This window comes from Pinus tabuliformis, chromosome 4_1 (assembly GCF_031772625.1).
Source record: "Pinus tabuliformis cultivar Carrire ecotype Pingquan chromosome 4_1, CPIR1, whole genome shotgun sequence".
Taxonomy (NCBI): domain Eukaryota; kingdom Viridiplantae; phylum Streptophyta; class Pinopsida; order Pinales; family Pinaceae; genus Pinus; species Pinus tabuliformis.
Genome location: NC_142303.1, coordinates 479,826,765 through 479,841,494, shown reverse-complemented (window position 1 = coordinate 479,841,494; position 14,730 = coordinate 479,826,765). Strand labels below are relative to the sequence as shown.

General features: G+C 35.4%; 2 pseudogenes; both read right to left on the bottom strand.

The window, feature by feature from the left end:
• Window positions 1-326: 326 nt before the first annotated feature.
• On the bottom strand, window positions 327-1,363 carry LOC149176576 (E3 ubiquitin-protein ligase WAV3-like; annotated as a pseudogene).
• A 6,020-nt stretch (window positions 1,364-7,383) lies between these two features.
• Window positions 7,384-13,845, bottom strand: LOC149176575 (eukaryotic translation initiation factor 3 subunit A-like; annotated as a pseudogene).
• Window positions 13,846-14,730: the final 885 nt, after the last annotated feature.

The following is a 14,730-nucleotide window of genomic DNA, read 5'->3' as shown; positions in this document are numbered from 1 at the left end:
CGACACTCGTTATCCTCTGTTGGAGAATTGAAACCAAGACATAGTATCTTTCGTTGCACTAAAAAATGTATTCCTAACCTTACTAAGATTAACAACCCCAATTTACAAAGGGAAAGCCAATGAATCAAGCTGTGATGGAAGACTCTCAAGAGAGGAAGCAATTTAGACTAAATTAGTCACTAACAATAAGTACATAGACCATGCTGTAAAATGCACCCTTCATTGGCAAGTGTCATCTCCCTTAGAAACTAGTCAAGCTCATGATGCAATGTAAATCTTGATTAAGATGGGGAAGAGAGTGCAGCCCTATTTAAGCACATCAACACTTAGAATAAGGTCAGAGATGCCATCGAGTTTGAGAAATCAGCTAATAACTGATCCATAAAGCCTTGGGATGCCTGCAAAGCCCTTCTCCTAATCCCCAATATAAGTTGAGAACCTGTCAAATCACCCGTCTAACAGTGCTCTAGCCTCAAATATGGATTCTTCAGTGCACAATCTATTTCTTTTCCTGTGAACATCAAGACATATACCTTGTTCATTTCTGCTAACATATTTAGGACACCAAATAGATAATTTTTTCAATATTGTCCAAATAGTTTCTTGTGAAACAGGATCCCTGTAAGAAAAAATAACCTTTAACATTCTCATTTCATTAATAGTGGTGCTCTCTTCAGGTTTTCTAAATGGAAGTTTAACATGAACCAAGAATTTCCTCTCCTCCTCTGCATACAAGCCTTTAATCTTTACAATCCCTTCTGCCGATCATCTTGAATATTGCCTACATAACTTTCTTCTTGTATGAAACTCAATTGGACTCCTGAACTATTACATGTGACAATAACCTGCATATCTTGAATCACCACACTCAGCAAACCACTAATGCACTGTGCAAAAGCAACTTCAATGATACTTTCTATCTAAATGAAGGAAAGATGCCACCAGAAGTCTCTCATATGGAGTGCATGGATGTTCAACCATGATCTGTCCCAAATCAAAAAGTATGTACAATAATTAGTATGTTACGTTGCTCTACAGGTTGCCTTATTGATCATGGCAATAAGGACTGATAATCCAAAACCCTCCTATAATTTGACAAAATGGAAACCTGCCTTTGTTTTCCCACATTGTATGTGTCCTGCCCATTGGAGAGTAAAATGATACTATAGACAAGGTTCTTGTCACACCAGTCTTCCAACACTTTGGCACACCTTTTCAATGCTTCAGCTATGTTGGTTCCACCAAAGGACACTAGGCAATTCACTTATTGCAAAGAAAACTACTGACCCCCCTGAGACATACATCATAGGTGAAACAAACACCTAGCAGTTGATGAAAAGGTAATGACTGAAGGGCACTCCATGGGTCTAGGATTATGAATCAAAAATCCCATCGCATGCTCAATAGTACCATTTTTGTGCTTTCCATGCTTCCAACAACATCAAGAACAATTACGAGATCAATGGGGCCTCGATCTCTGGGCATATCAGGGGTTTGGGATGGATTTGTAGTATTCCAAGTTCTTTGTCTTTCCTATTATTTTGAACTACAACATGGAGCTTTCATATGTATCACGACACTGAACTTATCACTAAACTGAGCATGGAATTGCATAAAACTCAGTAGACATTTTTAACGATACAGATGTACTATCAACGTCTCTACTTCGAGGCCCTCCACTTCCTTGTGTGAATTTTCCTCTTGAATATGTAGCCTTTGAATTCCCTATTACTATCTCAATTTCAACCAAAGTAGGTTCATTCCCATTTTCCCCACGTAACTGGTTTTCTCCACTTGACCAATTCTCCAATGGCTATTATGTCCCTATACTACTAGTGTAACCCCCCTTATTGTTATTATTAAAATCCCTTTATTATATTGTTGTGCCCATGTAGTCCCCATATTGTTATTATTGTGCCCCATAGACGCCCACTATTGTTATTATTGTGCCCTTACATTATTATTGTTATGTCGTCTCTAATTATATTATGACCCCTTAGACTCCTATATATAGAAAGTAGGTCTTGTCATTTGTATTATCTAAGAATTGTTCATTTCTTCAATGTAAAGGAGGTTTCCCCCTCGAAGAGGCTTATTTCTAAGGCATTGATCTATCTTTTCTATCTTTCTGTGAGTTGGTTTCATAACATTTGGTATGAGACCTTTGTATTCTAGGGTTTCGCTGCTCCAAACAGGTCATCATGGTATTTTTGCTATAACGTTTTTTTGTGATGTTTCAAAAGATAAAAAAAAAAACCCATTCGAGAACAACTCTTGCTGAACTGCGTATTCAAATTTCAGATATTGTGTCGCTATATTTCGGAGATATGATATGAGAAATTTAGGGTTTGTGCAAGCTCTATAATTTCATCTAAAATAGGTCATCGTGGTAGTTTTGCTATAAACGTTTTAGTACAAAGTTTCCAAAGCTAACGAGAAAACCCATTTGAGAATAAATTGTTGTAAATCTTGGGTGTGAATTTCAGACCTTGTCTCGCTATATTTTCAGATATATGATCTGAGGAAGTTAGGGTTTCTGCAGACTCCAAAATTACATCCTAAACAGGTGACCTTGGGAAAATCGTCATCACTTTCTCTCTGAGAAAAAAATTGAAATTTTATAAGAAGTTACAAAAAGAGGACGGACTGTTGTTTTTTGTGCATAGTTTTCAGATCCGAAGGTAGAAACAATGACATGTGGTACGTCGTACAAGTTCGCTATACTGAAACATTATATAATTAGGTCATGTTAGGAGATTGGGCATAACTCTTTCTTGGAGAATCAAATAGTCATCATACTTGCTCGGTTCGAAAGAGGACTCAAAAAGCTACTGCAGGAGACAATTTCGGAACTTTGAGGTCTGAAAGTATAGAGTTACAGTCATTTCAATATCTAGCTCATCAAATCAAGAAAAGGCGATATGAGGAAGTTTGATGGAAAGGATCCAGTAAATTGGATACTACAGATGGAGCAATATTTTGATCTATAGGGTGTACCATTATTACAAAAGGTATGTATTGCATCTTCATATTTGGAACCGGATCAATTTTTATGGTATAAAGTGCTTTGTTCTCGTAAACAACTTGTTACGTGGTCAATTTTCATGGAGGAAATGATAGCATATTATGAGGATACAAAGAGCAACACCTTCTTTAGATCAACACCACAACAATTAGAAGGAAAAAGAGAAAAAGGGCTTTGTTACAAAGTCGAAAGAAAAATTATGGAAACAAGGAAGTCTACCCCTCACAACTATAAATATGGAAGCGTTGTTTCTCCTAGCCTTCCACAACCTACAAGGGTTAAACCACAACATTTGGAAGAAGAAAGAGAAAAACAGCTTTGTTACAATTTTGATAACAAATACATTAAAGGTCGTAAGTGTGCTGAGAAGAAATTATTTTACATTGATTGTGGAGAGGAGGAAGAAAAGGATCAAGAAACGTCAAAAGAAGAGTATATACACCAAGAACCAACCTTAGAGAAAGAAGAAATGAATCTAATTATATGTTGTAAATAATTGGAAAGAATTACCACTCCTAAAACTCTCAATATAGGACATATCAAGAAGAAAAAGGTTGAAGAAGTGAAAGATCACATCGAGAACAAATAAATGAATCCGACCATATATTGTAATGCATTGGATGGAATTACCACTCCTCGAACTATCAATATAGAAGGACATATCGAGAAGAAAAATGTTCAAGAACTAAAAGATGACATCGAGTCTCAAGAAATCAATCCGACCATATCTTGTAATGCATTGGGAGAAATTACCACTCCTCAAACTATCAAGATAAAAGGACATATCAAGATGAAAAAGGTAAGAGTGTTGATTGATTCAGGTAGTGCCCATAATTTTATTGATTGTAAGATAGCCAAGGAATTGAATTGCTTCCTATATCCAACACCGGAGTGTCAAGTGATGGTTGGAAGTGGAGGAACCATAAATTGCTCTAGAAAGTGCCATACTATCAAGATATCCATGGGAGAATATGTTTTGAATATACCAATGCTTTCCATTCCAATGGGTGGTGCTGATGTTTTACTAGGGGTCCAACCCCTACAATATTTGGGTACGATATCTCTTAATTTTCAAGAACGTTTCTTGAATTTTTTTTTTGGAAGGAAAGGAAGTTGAATTTAGGGGTATCAAAGGAAAAACTGGAAACATAATGAACTCTAATAGCATGGAAAAGCTTCTAAATAAAGAACAACGGGGTGTAATTGCACAATTATGTTCACTAGAGGATCCCACATCAAAATCATGTATTTCACTAGATCTCCAAAATGTTTTGGACAATCATTCCAAGGTATTTGAGACTCCTAAAGGCTTCCCACCTATTCGTGATCATGATCATTCTATTCATTTGATTCCACGAAGTGTTCCTCCAAACATCAAGCCTTACATATATCCATATGCCCAAAGGAGTGGGAACTCGTTCAAAAGTTGCAAAAAATCCAAGTTCAAACAACATTGTGAGAACTTGACAAGGAAGGAAAAATCATATTGGAACATGAAGTAGTCACAGAACTGAGAAATCGAATGCTACGAAATAGATCAATTTCAGAGTATCTCATCAAGTGGAAGAACCTACCCACTGAAGATTCCACATGGGAGGACAAGAATTTATACAGAAGCATCAAGAACTACTCAAGCATTGAGGACAACACTTTTTGAAGGAGAGGGGCATGTTATGTCCCTATACTACTAGTGTAACCCCTTATTGTTATTATTACAACCCCCTTATTATATTGTTGGGCCCATGTAGTCCCCATATTGTTATTATTGTGCCCCATAGAAGCCCACTATTGTTTTTATTGTGCCCTTACATTATTATTTTTATGTTGGCTCTGATTATATTATGACCCCTTAGACTCCTATATATAGAAATGAGGTATTTTCATTTGTATCATATAATAATTGTTCATTTGTGTAATGTAAAGGAGGTTCCCATTCGAAGAGGCTTATTTCTAAGGTGTTGATCTATCTCTTCTATCTTTCTCTAAGGTGGTTTCATAACACTAGTCTTCAAACACTTTGGCACACCTTTTCAATGCTTCAACTATGTTGGTTACACCAATGGACACTAGGCCATTCACTTATTAGAAAGAAAACTACCGACCCCCCTCAGACATACATCATAGGGCAAACAAACATTTAGCAGTTAATGACAAGGGAATGACTAAAAGGAGGTCCATGGGTCCAAGATTATGAATCACAAAGCCTATAGCATGCTTCAATCATGCCATTTTTGTGCATGCCATGCTTCCACTAACATCAAGAACAATTACAAGATCAATGGGGGCTCGATCTTTGGGCGTATCAGGGGTTTGGGATGGATTTGTAGTATTCCAAGTTCTTTGTATTTCCTATTATTTTGCACTATAGCATGGAGCTTTCATATGTACCAGGACACTGAACTTATCACTAAACTGAGCATGGAATTGCAGAAAACCCAGGAAACATTTTTAACGATATAGATGTGCTATCAACTTCTCTACCTTGACACCCTCCACTTCCTTGTGCGAATTTCCCTCTTGAATCTGTAGCCTTTGAATTCCTTGTTGCTATATCAATTTTAACCAAAGTAGGTTCATTCCCATTTTCCCCACCTGAATAGTTTTCTCCACTTGACCAATGCTCCAATGGCTCATTATCAGTAAAAAAAACAGTCTCTGTAACATGTCTTGCATCTTCAGGATGTGGAGGATGAGCAAGTAGAAAATGGGGTAAAAATTTTGTCCAACCATCTTTCCTTTTTTCCCAATTCAAAGGACTTATTCATGCTCTGTAACACAATGGTTCTAAATGAATCCCTTGTAAGGGAACTTCTTCCCACTTGGCTCGACAAACTCAAAATAACCTATTTCCATGCTTCACAATTGAGACAATGTAAGCAAAGTGGAAAGTGTCAAAACACTCTGTAGTAAATAAGGCATGGCCATCGCCTAGTTTCATTGCATCAAGACATATTGCACATTTTTTCGCATCATGGAATGTATGCATTAGAGCGTGAGATCTATATACAAAGAGCCATAGTTTTACAATTTCTTCAAAACACCTTGTACCATAGTAGGAAAGTTCGTCCAAAGAGATGAGAAGTTTAGAGATTCATGGTTGATTCTGCTGAGAAAATTAATCAACTTGAAATATTTGGAGAGAACAAGTGACAAGATGTGGCCACAAAAAGGAATTTCTATAAGCTAAATATGACTACCATTTCGTCAAGAGACATTTTTTTCAAATAGAATGCGTTTCCCAAGCAACAGAATACTAAATTCCAGTATCTATCTCCTTTTCTTTTCTTCCAGTTTTGAATTAGTCTTGACCATCCATTAAAACTTAGAGCAGGAAAGAAAACAACAGCAGCAAGGAAAAGGATTGCATTGTTTTTTTCTTGCTTCTTCAATGATAGCTTATAAAGTGAAAATATGGTTAATGGCTTCGTGGCCCTTTCTAAGGCTTACCCTCTAGCTCCCAGATTGCTCTTCTCCAAATATGTTGATCATTGAATATCAATCACCTTATGATAAAATATTTCGTGTGCTTAAGCACAATATCCCTCGTATTTTTCACATCAAGAATAATCCTATATTTATAAATATGAAGAATAATGTGTCATGACCAAGATAAAGGGAATATTCAATATTAGATTTCCATTTATATAAATTGTATTCTAATCTGTGGATCTTTCGCATTTTGTGTCTAATGTTAGTCATGTGTCTACAATATTGGTTTTCAAATATATGATGAGTTTGAGACTTGAGAATGACTTGGATAAATAATCGAGTTTCATTCTAACACATGTTGCATCCAGCAAGTATTTCCCCTGCAACCATTAAGAGCATAGAATATTTGATAGAAAAGCATACTAGAGCTCGGAACCACAATTGGACTGGGTTTACCATTTATGGTTGTGTGAACAATATCAATTTTCTCTAAAGTGTGTTTCCTCTTTAGAGAAAGTATTTACTTCAGGCCTTCACTATATGCAACCCAAAACCTAAGACTAACTATTTGATTGCCATCATAAGATTAAGAAATGATCTAAAATTTGATGGAATCTTCCTATGGTAAGTTAATAATAGCGCTTAAGATATTGAAACCTCCTACTGCAATTCATAGCCTTGATATATAGAATGTTCAGACAATTCAATAAGATTATGGTATATGGATTGTTCTGATTCAACGTATTGCATAAATAAACTCACTAACGAGCTTAAATTGTGCACGTTCTAAAAAAGAATCCATGCACAAAAGATAAATCCTCAAAATTAGAAGAAGCCATATTTTTATACAAGATACTTAAAATTAAAAAATTGTATTACTTCACCTGAATGCAAAACTGTACAATTCCTTTTGAATGGTAAATATTCAATCATACAAAATCGTGCTTCATGTCATCTACACTAAGCCTCTTTATAACAGACAAATCAGAAAATGGTATCAGCCTTGACATGGCCATCCTTTTCATTGTTTGATACACTTGTGATACCTCGAACATGCAAGGGTTAACTTTAGAAAACCTCAAGAATTCTAATTTTAGAAGGCATAAGAGAGTGTGTACACCATAAAACCAAAGTGTAAGAAATATATAAAATCCAAGATTGTCACACCATACGACATAAAATACTAGACATAAATGAACTAAACAAAGTAATAATTAAAATATCCATCATATTTTCTAAGTTCTGTAACTCTAAAAGTAGTCCACATTTACAAATGACACGTAGTCACACCATAGAATAATAGGAAGCATGAAACGAAAGTAGGAATTACATCCCATCACCTGCTGTAAAACTCTCAAAGTAGTTAGCCTTTCTAAAGAAGGAATGTGTTGCTCCAATTGAACTTCTCGGACCAGAGAAGATGAAGACAATTTTTCACTAAGCTTAGATAGCATGCCTAGCAGTGATTGAACTTATCAACAATAACTAAAGGGTGAAAATCATTTTCCATTAGATGATACAAATTTCACTTCTTGCAGGACATATGTCATGACACCTTTGAAAACCTAAAATATAATAAAGACACAATTTACCCACATAAGTAGATGTTTCAAGTTTCTTTTCATGAACCCAAAGAGCCATTAAAGTTAGTATGATTATCTTATATTCAAAAATCCTCAAATGTTAGGTTTTATGTGAAGGCAATAGTTAACATAAACCATATTTTTATAAGAAATATGGAGATACGTAGAACCAAATAATTTGAGGTGAAGACGCTTTTGGATTATTAAAAAATGAAGTTCATTACAATGATATGGTACAAAACTTTAGTATAATTTGGAAATATTAGTAGATATAGTAAAATTTGTCCTAATATTGCACCACATTCTATCGAGTTATATTTGAACCATGTAGCTTGCTAAAACAAAATATTGTACAAGCATAAAAAGAGCTTACTAGAACATATGTGTGCTCTAAATTCTCAACAACATCAAGGAAGGAGTTAATTTGATCAATAAATGCTTTAATGAGCTATATAACTATTACTTACCATTTCAGACAGAAGTGTTGAGCAGGAAAATTTCCAAAAAGAGATATTATTATTAAACATATTGGAAGAAAATCCTTGAAATAAGCATAAAATATAATACTTATACTGGAAAAACCTATAGAAATGTAAAAATCTAAAACAGTGACAAATAAACTTAAGACTTTTCATTTAAATAACTTACCAATTCTATGGTATCGATTTTAGAATCCAAACTAAGTCCCAAAAGACTAGTCGTTCTTGAACTTCTCTACTTCTCATAATCCCATTCCAAATGGTGAGCCCCATCCTTGTGATCATAAGGCATAACAAAAATGGCAACCAACAATCCAAATGATCCCAACAATTGCAAATCCTTCTATGCTAAGTATTTATTATAGCTTTTCTAGAGGACATAGAGCTTGTACCATGCATACGCATAATACAAATGACTTTATGATATTAAAAATATGTTTGTTAACTTTGAATAGAATATTACCATCATATGAGGTTTAGGAGTCTTCTTGGCCACGTGTATAAGGCCATGAATATCTTCTATAGAGTGAAAATATTCCTACATATCATATTCCATCTGTCATAAGAAATAGTATAAGGAAAAAATATATTAAAAATAAAAAATTTAGCTCACCAACCTATGAGAGCTCAAGCTCAGTTGCAGCCTTCAGTTGCTCAAACCTTGTATCAAGGTAAAGCTACAAACTCTCATGAAGTTTTAGGTCCGACCTATCTCTTTGATTCATCCACTTATTGAAATTCATAAGATGTTTGTGTATTGCTTCACTAAGACGACAGAACTCGATTGTACATTTATATTACAAACATAACTGAATGGGTCAATTTGCACTCATATGTCAATCCAATTAGGATTGTAGTTAGCCATACTAGAATAAAGACCTTATTCAAAACACTTTTTAATAGGAAACTAAGAAAAACACAATATTTTTCCTTTATGTAATCATTATATGTTATATCCACTGAACATGATAGATGGAGTGCAACATGCATCTCTGTCATTGAAACAAAATATATAGAAAAAACTTTGTCACACCTGCCATACACAAACATTTAAAGCCCCTAAAACAAGATACATCATGATCAATCAATGTTAATGCATCCACTGTTGGGATTGGGGTAGGATATTTGGAGTTGTTAGTGAAAGAATTAAGTGGAATACATGTTAACAACCATTACTATAAAATTATCCAAATTAAGAAACGGTTCCATCTATTCTAATACTAGTTAATATGCACTCAACACTTATGCTTCTTCCATATTTGAATTGTTACAATTCACGAAGTATTTCGAGTACGGTCCTATAGCTTTCCTAAAGAAACTTAAACATTGGGGTAATGAGTTCCCGATCAAACCTTTCTTTCCTCTTATCTCCATTGAAATAACTGAGAATAAAGTCCTCTAGCATCTTGTGTGCCTCCAAGTCCTCAACGTCAAGAGCAATCTCAGATGCCTATGCTTGAGTACAGTCCTATAGGTTTCTAGTATGGTCCTATAGGTTTGATAAAAATGGCAATGTTTGTATTAATGAAAATAAAACGCATTGGTCAGCTCTTCGAAAGAGAGTCTGAACCAGGAGAGTCTGGCTCTAAAGAATGCTCTACATTGTTCATCAACATTACACATTAAATAGAATACATAGTTGTAGGGAAGTTAGAACAACAACCTAAGAAATAGAAACTAATTCCTATCTTGAGGCTACGTGAATCAACTCTACCTATTCTAAGATATTCTCCATTATCTTCAACACTCCCTCTTAATGGAGAATGGGTTCACATATATGCCTAAGATCTCCCTAAACATTTGAAACTTAACTTTTCCAAGGGGCATAGTGAAAATGTCTGAAACATTATCACATGTATTACGATATTCCAGATGAATTTCTATAGATTGCACTTTCTCCCATACAAAATGGAATTGAGTATCAATATGTTTAGTGTTTTTATGAAACATTGGATTGTTGGTGAGCTTGATTGAACTTTGATTGTCTCATCTAATTGTTGCTGTGACTGTCTGTTCTTCCCCAACATCGTGGAGAAGTCTCTGCAACCAAACCACCTCGCACGTTGCTGCACACATGGCTTGATACTCTACTTCTCCTGAGGACAAGGAGACTGTGTTCTACTTCTTGCTACTCCATGTGATCACCTCAGACCCAAGACTGAATGCATTACCTGTTATAGATCTTTGATCATCTGCATTTCCTGCCCAATCTGAATTTGCAAATCCTGCCAGTCTAACATCATAAAAGTCAGTGTAAATAATTCCATAATCTACAGTACATTGTAGATACCTCAAAACATTTTTCGTTGCATTCAAGTGGCTTTCAAGTGGCTTAGATATAAATTAGCTTAACACAATGAATGCATAAGCCAAATCAGGTCTAGTGGTTGTTAGGTAGATAAAAATCCCAACAAGTTATCTGTAATGTGTTGCATCTGCCACTTTTGAGCCATCCCCACACTGCAATTTGATGTTATGCTGCAATGGTATGGGTGTCATATTACACTGATCCATTCTAAACTTTTCTAATAGGCCTTTGCCATACTTTGTTTGAGACATAAATGTTTTACCTGAATCTCTCTAGATCTCGAGACCTAAATAGTATCTTAGTTCACTGAGATGCTTCATCTCAAACATTTGTGACATCTACTGCTTGATTTCATCAATTGGATATGTAGCATCACCTGTAATTATCAAATCATCTACATATAATGAGATCAGCACGACACACCCTTGTTAATCTTTCATTGTGTAAATATTAGGGTCATCCTTACTTCTATTGTAGCGAGCTTGTAGGAAAAATGAATCAATTTTCTCATACCATGACATGGGAGCTTGTTTTAGTCCATAGAGTGCTTTCTTCAACCTACAGACTAAATTTTATTTTCCCTTTTGGACAAACCCTTCTGGTTGCTCTAAATAAACCTCTTCTTTCAGTTCTCCATTCAGAAATGCAAAGTTTACATCTAGTTGGTGCATCATCCAATTTTTCTTAGTAGATAAGGAAATTAACATTCTCATGGTGTTCAATTTAGCTACTGGGGCGAAGGTTTCTTCATAATATATCCCTTCTTTTTGTCTATACCCCTTTGCAACCAACCTAGCTTTCAGTTTTTCTATAGTTCCATCTGCATTGATTTTGGATTTATATAACCATTTGCAACCTATGACCTATTTTCCTCTAGGAAGTTCTACCAATTCCGAAGTGCTGTTTCTCATTATTGAATCATATTCTTGTTCCATGGCTATTTTCCATTCATTAGTTTCATTTGTTTCTTTATAACTAGGTGGTTCAACAACATTCATCATACTAGTTATAAAAGCATTTTCCCTATATCTTGTAGGAATTTGAGCTTTCCTACCTGATCTCCTGAGTGGTGGGATAATGGTTTCAAACCTTATTTCTTCCTGCGGTTGTCATTTCTATTGTTGTTGTTGTTGCCGCTGTTGCTGTTGTAGCTGTTGTAGTTGTTGCTGCTATTGCTATTTATCCTCTACCTTTGTTTGTTGCTGACCCTAATTGTTCTCTGCTTCTTCTTCTTCAAAGTACAGGATTTCCCGTCCATCATAGTTCTCATCAGTTTCTTCACTATCCTGCTCATGGAATTTAACATCTCTACTAACAAAGATCTTATGAGTAGAGGGATTAAATAATCTGTATGCTTTATATGATGAACAATACCCTATAAAAGTGCATTTGATGGCTTTTGAGTCTAATTTCTTTCTATCTTCCTTGGGTATGTGGGCAAATGCTTTACATCAAAATATTCTTAAGTGTTTTACTGCAGGCTTATATCCATAGAAAGCTTCAAAAGGAGTTTTAAACTCAAGACTTGTTTTAGGACTCCTATTTTTTAAATAAACCGTAGTACTCACTGCTTCAGCCCAAAAACCATTTGAAAGATTCTTACCTTTAAGCATACTTCTCACACATTCCACCAAAGTTCTATTCTTCCTTTCTGTTACTCCATTCCGTTGTGGAGTATGGGGTACTGTGAACTACTGCAAAATTCCATGATCTTTACAATATCAGATCAGCTCATCTTTCCAATATTCTCCCCCCTTGATCAGAACGAAGAATTTTTATGTGTTTCCCTGTTTATCTTTCAATCATATTTTTAAACTACTTAAAGTATTCAAATGTATGACTCTTCTTACTTAAGAAATACAGCCAAGAAAACTTCGTACAGTCATCAATAAACAGTAGAAAATGCACTGCACCTCTTAATGATTTTGTCCGCATGGGACAACAAAGGTCTATGTGCACTAACTCCAATATATCCCTCAGTTTGTTTTCTACTCTAACAGGGAATTCTTCTCTGTGCATTTCCTAAAGTAAAAGCATCAAAATCATTATGTACTTGCTTTACCATAGGAATATCTCTTACCATTTCTTTCCTCTATAGTGACAGCAAATCATTGTAATTGATGTGGTCGAACCTTTGGTGCCAAAGCTCTTCTGTATTGAGGCTCAGTGTTGTCAATGCTCAAACCGGTGCAGGTCTCACATCCAAATTGTACATTCCTCCTGTCTGGATTCCTGTAGCAATTGCTTTCATTCCATCTAGCAAATCCTTAATGTAATAGTTAGATTTTAAAAATTCAACTTTCAAATCTTGATCTGTAATCATTGATATAGAAATCAAGTTCTTTGTTATTCCACGCACATACATAAAATTATAGATTTGTTTGATATTACCATCAGGTAGAATAACAGAAACTTTCTCACATCATTTGATTTGATGACTTCTGTCATCTCCTAGGTAAATGTGTGGGCCTTTGTTTGATCTCTTTAAAATCCTCTAGCCAGTGCTTGTTCCCTATCATGTGCGTTGATGCTCCTAAATCTACATACCATATGTCTGCATAAACATTTCATGACGATCTTCCATGAACAACCTCAAATTCTGCACCTGATCACCATTCGAAAGCTTACCTACATGTCTCTTTGACTTTTGTTGTTCTTCATGATACTTCTTTTTCCTATATTCCCTAGCAATATGACCCAATTTTCCGCAATAAAAACATTTTGTTTCATAGTAGTTTTTATTCGGATGCATACCTTGAGTCAGATTGGCTATTTATGTGAACTTGCTCTATTTTTCTGTTGTGGACCTCCTTTCCCTTTGTAGAGGTTCTTCCTCACCACTAATGAAATATTGGCACTTTGGGGCTTTAGAGTCAATCTCCTCTCTTCTTCCTACATCAGTATACCTATCAGCTCTTCAAAATGTGGGATCTTTTCTCTCGCATTTATCCCTATGATGAACATCTGATAATTATCAGTGACACCATTCATTGTAATGGTCGCAAGATCTGTATCGTCCATTGTATGACAAATAACTGATAGTTTTCTTTCAGATCCTTGATCCTTGCTACAAATGAAGCAATTGTTTCATTCTCCTCCATCTTCATGGATAGGATCTTACTCTTGAGGAACAAGAAAAGATTTTAATTTTTGATCTCGTACAATTCCTTTAGAATTCCCCAGATCTCATTAGCTGACTTAGCTTCTCTAATATGTGGTATATTACAGTCTTTCACTGACATCTTTAACATTGTCCTTGCTCTACTTTCTCGTTTCTCCTAATCTGGGACCGATGCTGATCGAGCCGTGGGCTTCGGCTCATCACCATTCACAATCATCCAAGTACTCTGTGCTTCTAGCAGAGTCTGCATCTTAAACTTCCAATTTGCATAATTGGAAACATCAAGCTCGTTATGCTCATTCTTGCATGCTTCAAAAATATTGTTATTCATCTTAGCCATTTAAAAAAAAAGACAGGTAAAAATGTTAAATTTACCCCAGATCTGTGACAGAGATAGATCAGTGTTGTTTGATCTTGCACCACACGTGCAGATCACCGTGGCTTTCTTCTCAGCCTCCAAACAACCTCCTGTTGTTAGCTACAACCTTGTTCTTGGCTTTCCCACTTATCTTCTCTCACAGCTACAGCCTTGTTCTTGGCTCCCTTTACAATTTCTTTGATTTACATGACCGTTGCTAATATTTTCCCAATATCCGAGACTAGTCACTGAAATACACCAATTTTCTAAGACTAGTCACAACCGTCAGTGATATTTGCCAAATATTTGAGACTAGTCTATGAAATACGCCCAATTTCAAAGAGCGTCATAGTTTTTCTTCAATTTTCCACACAACCATCGTGGTTGTACACCTAAAAAATGCAACGATTGAGAAATAAAAATTAAT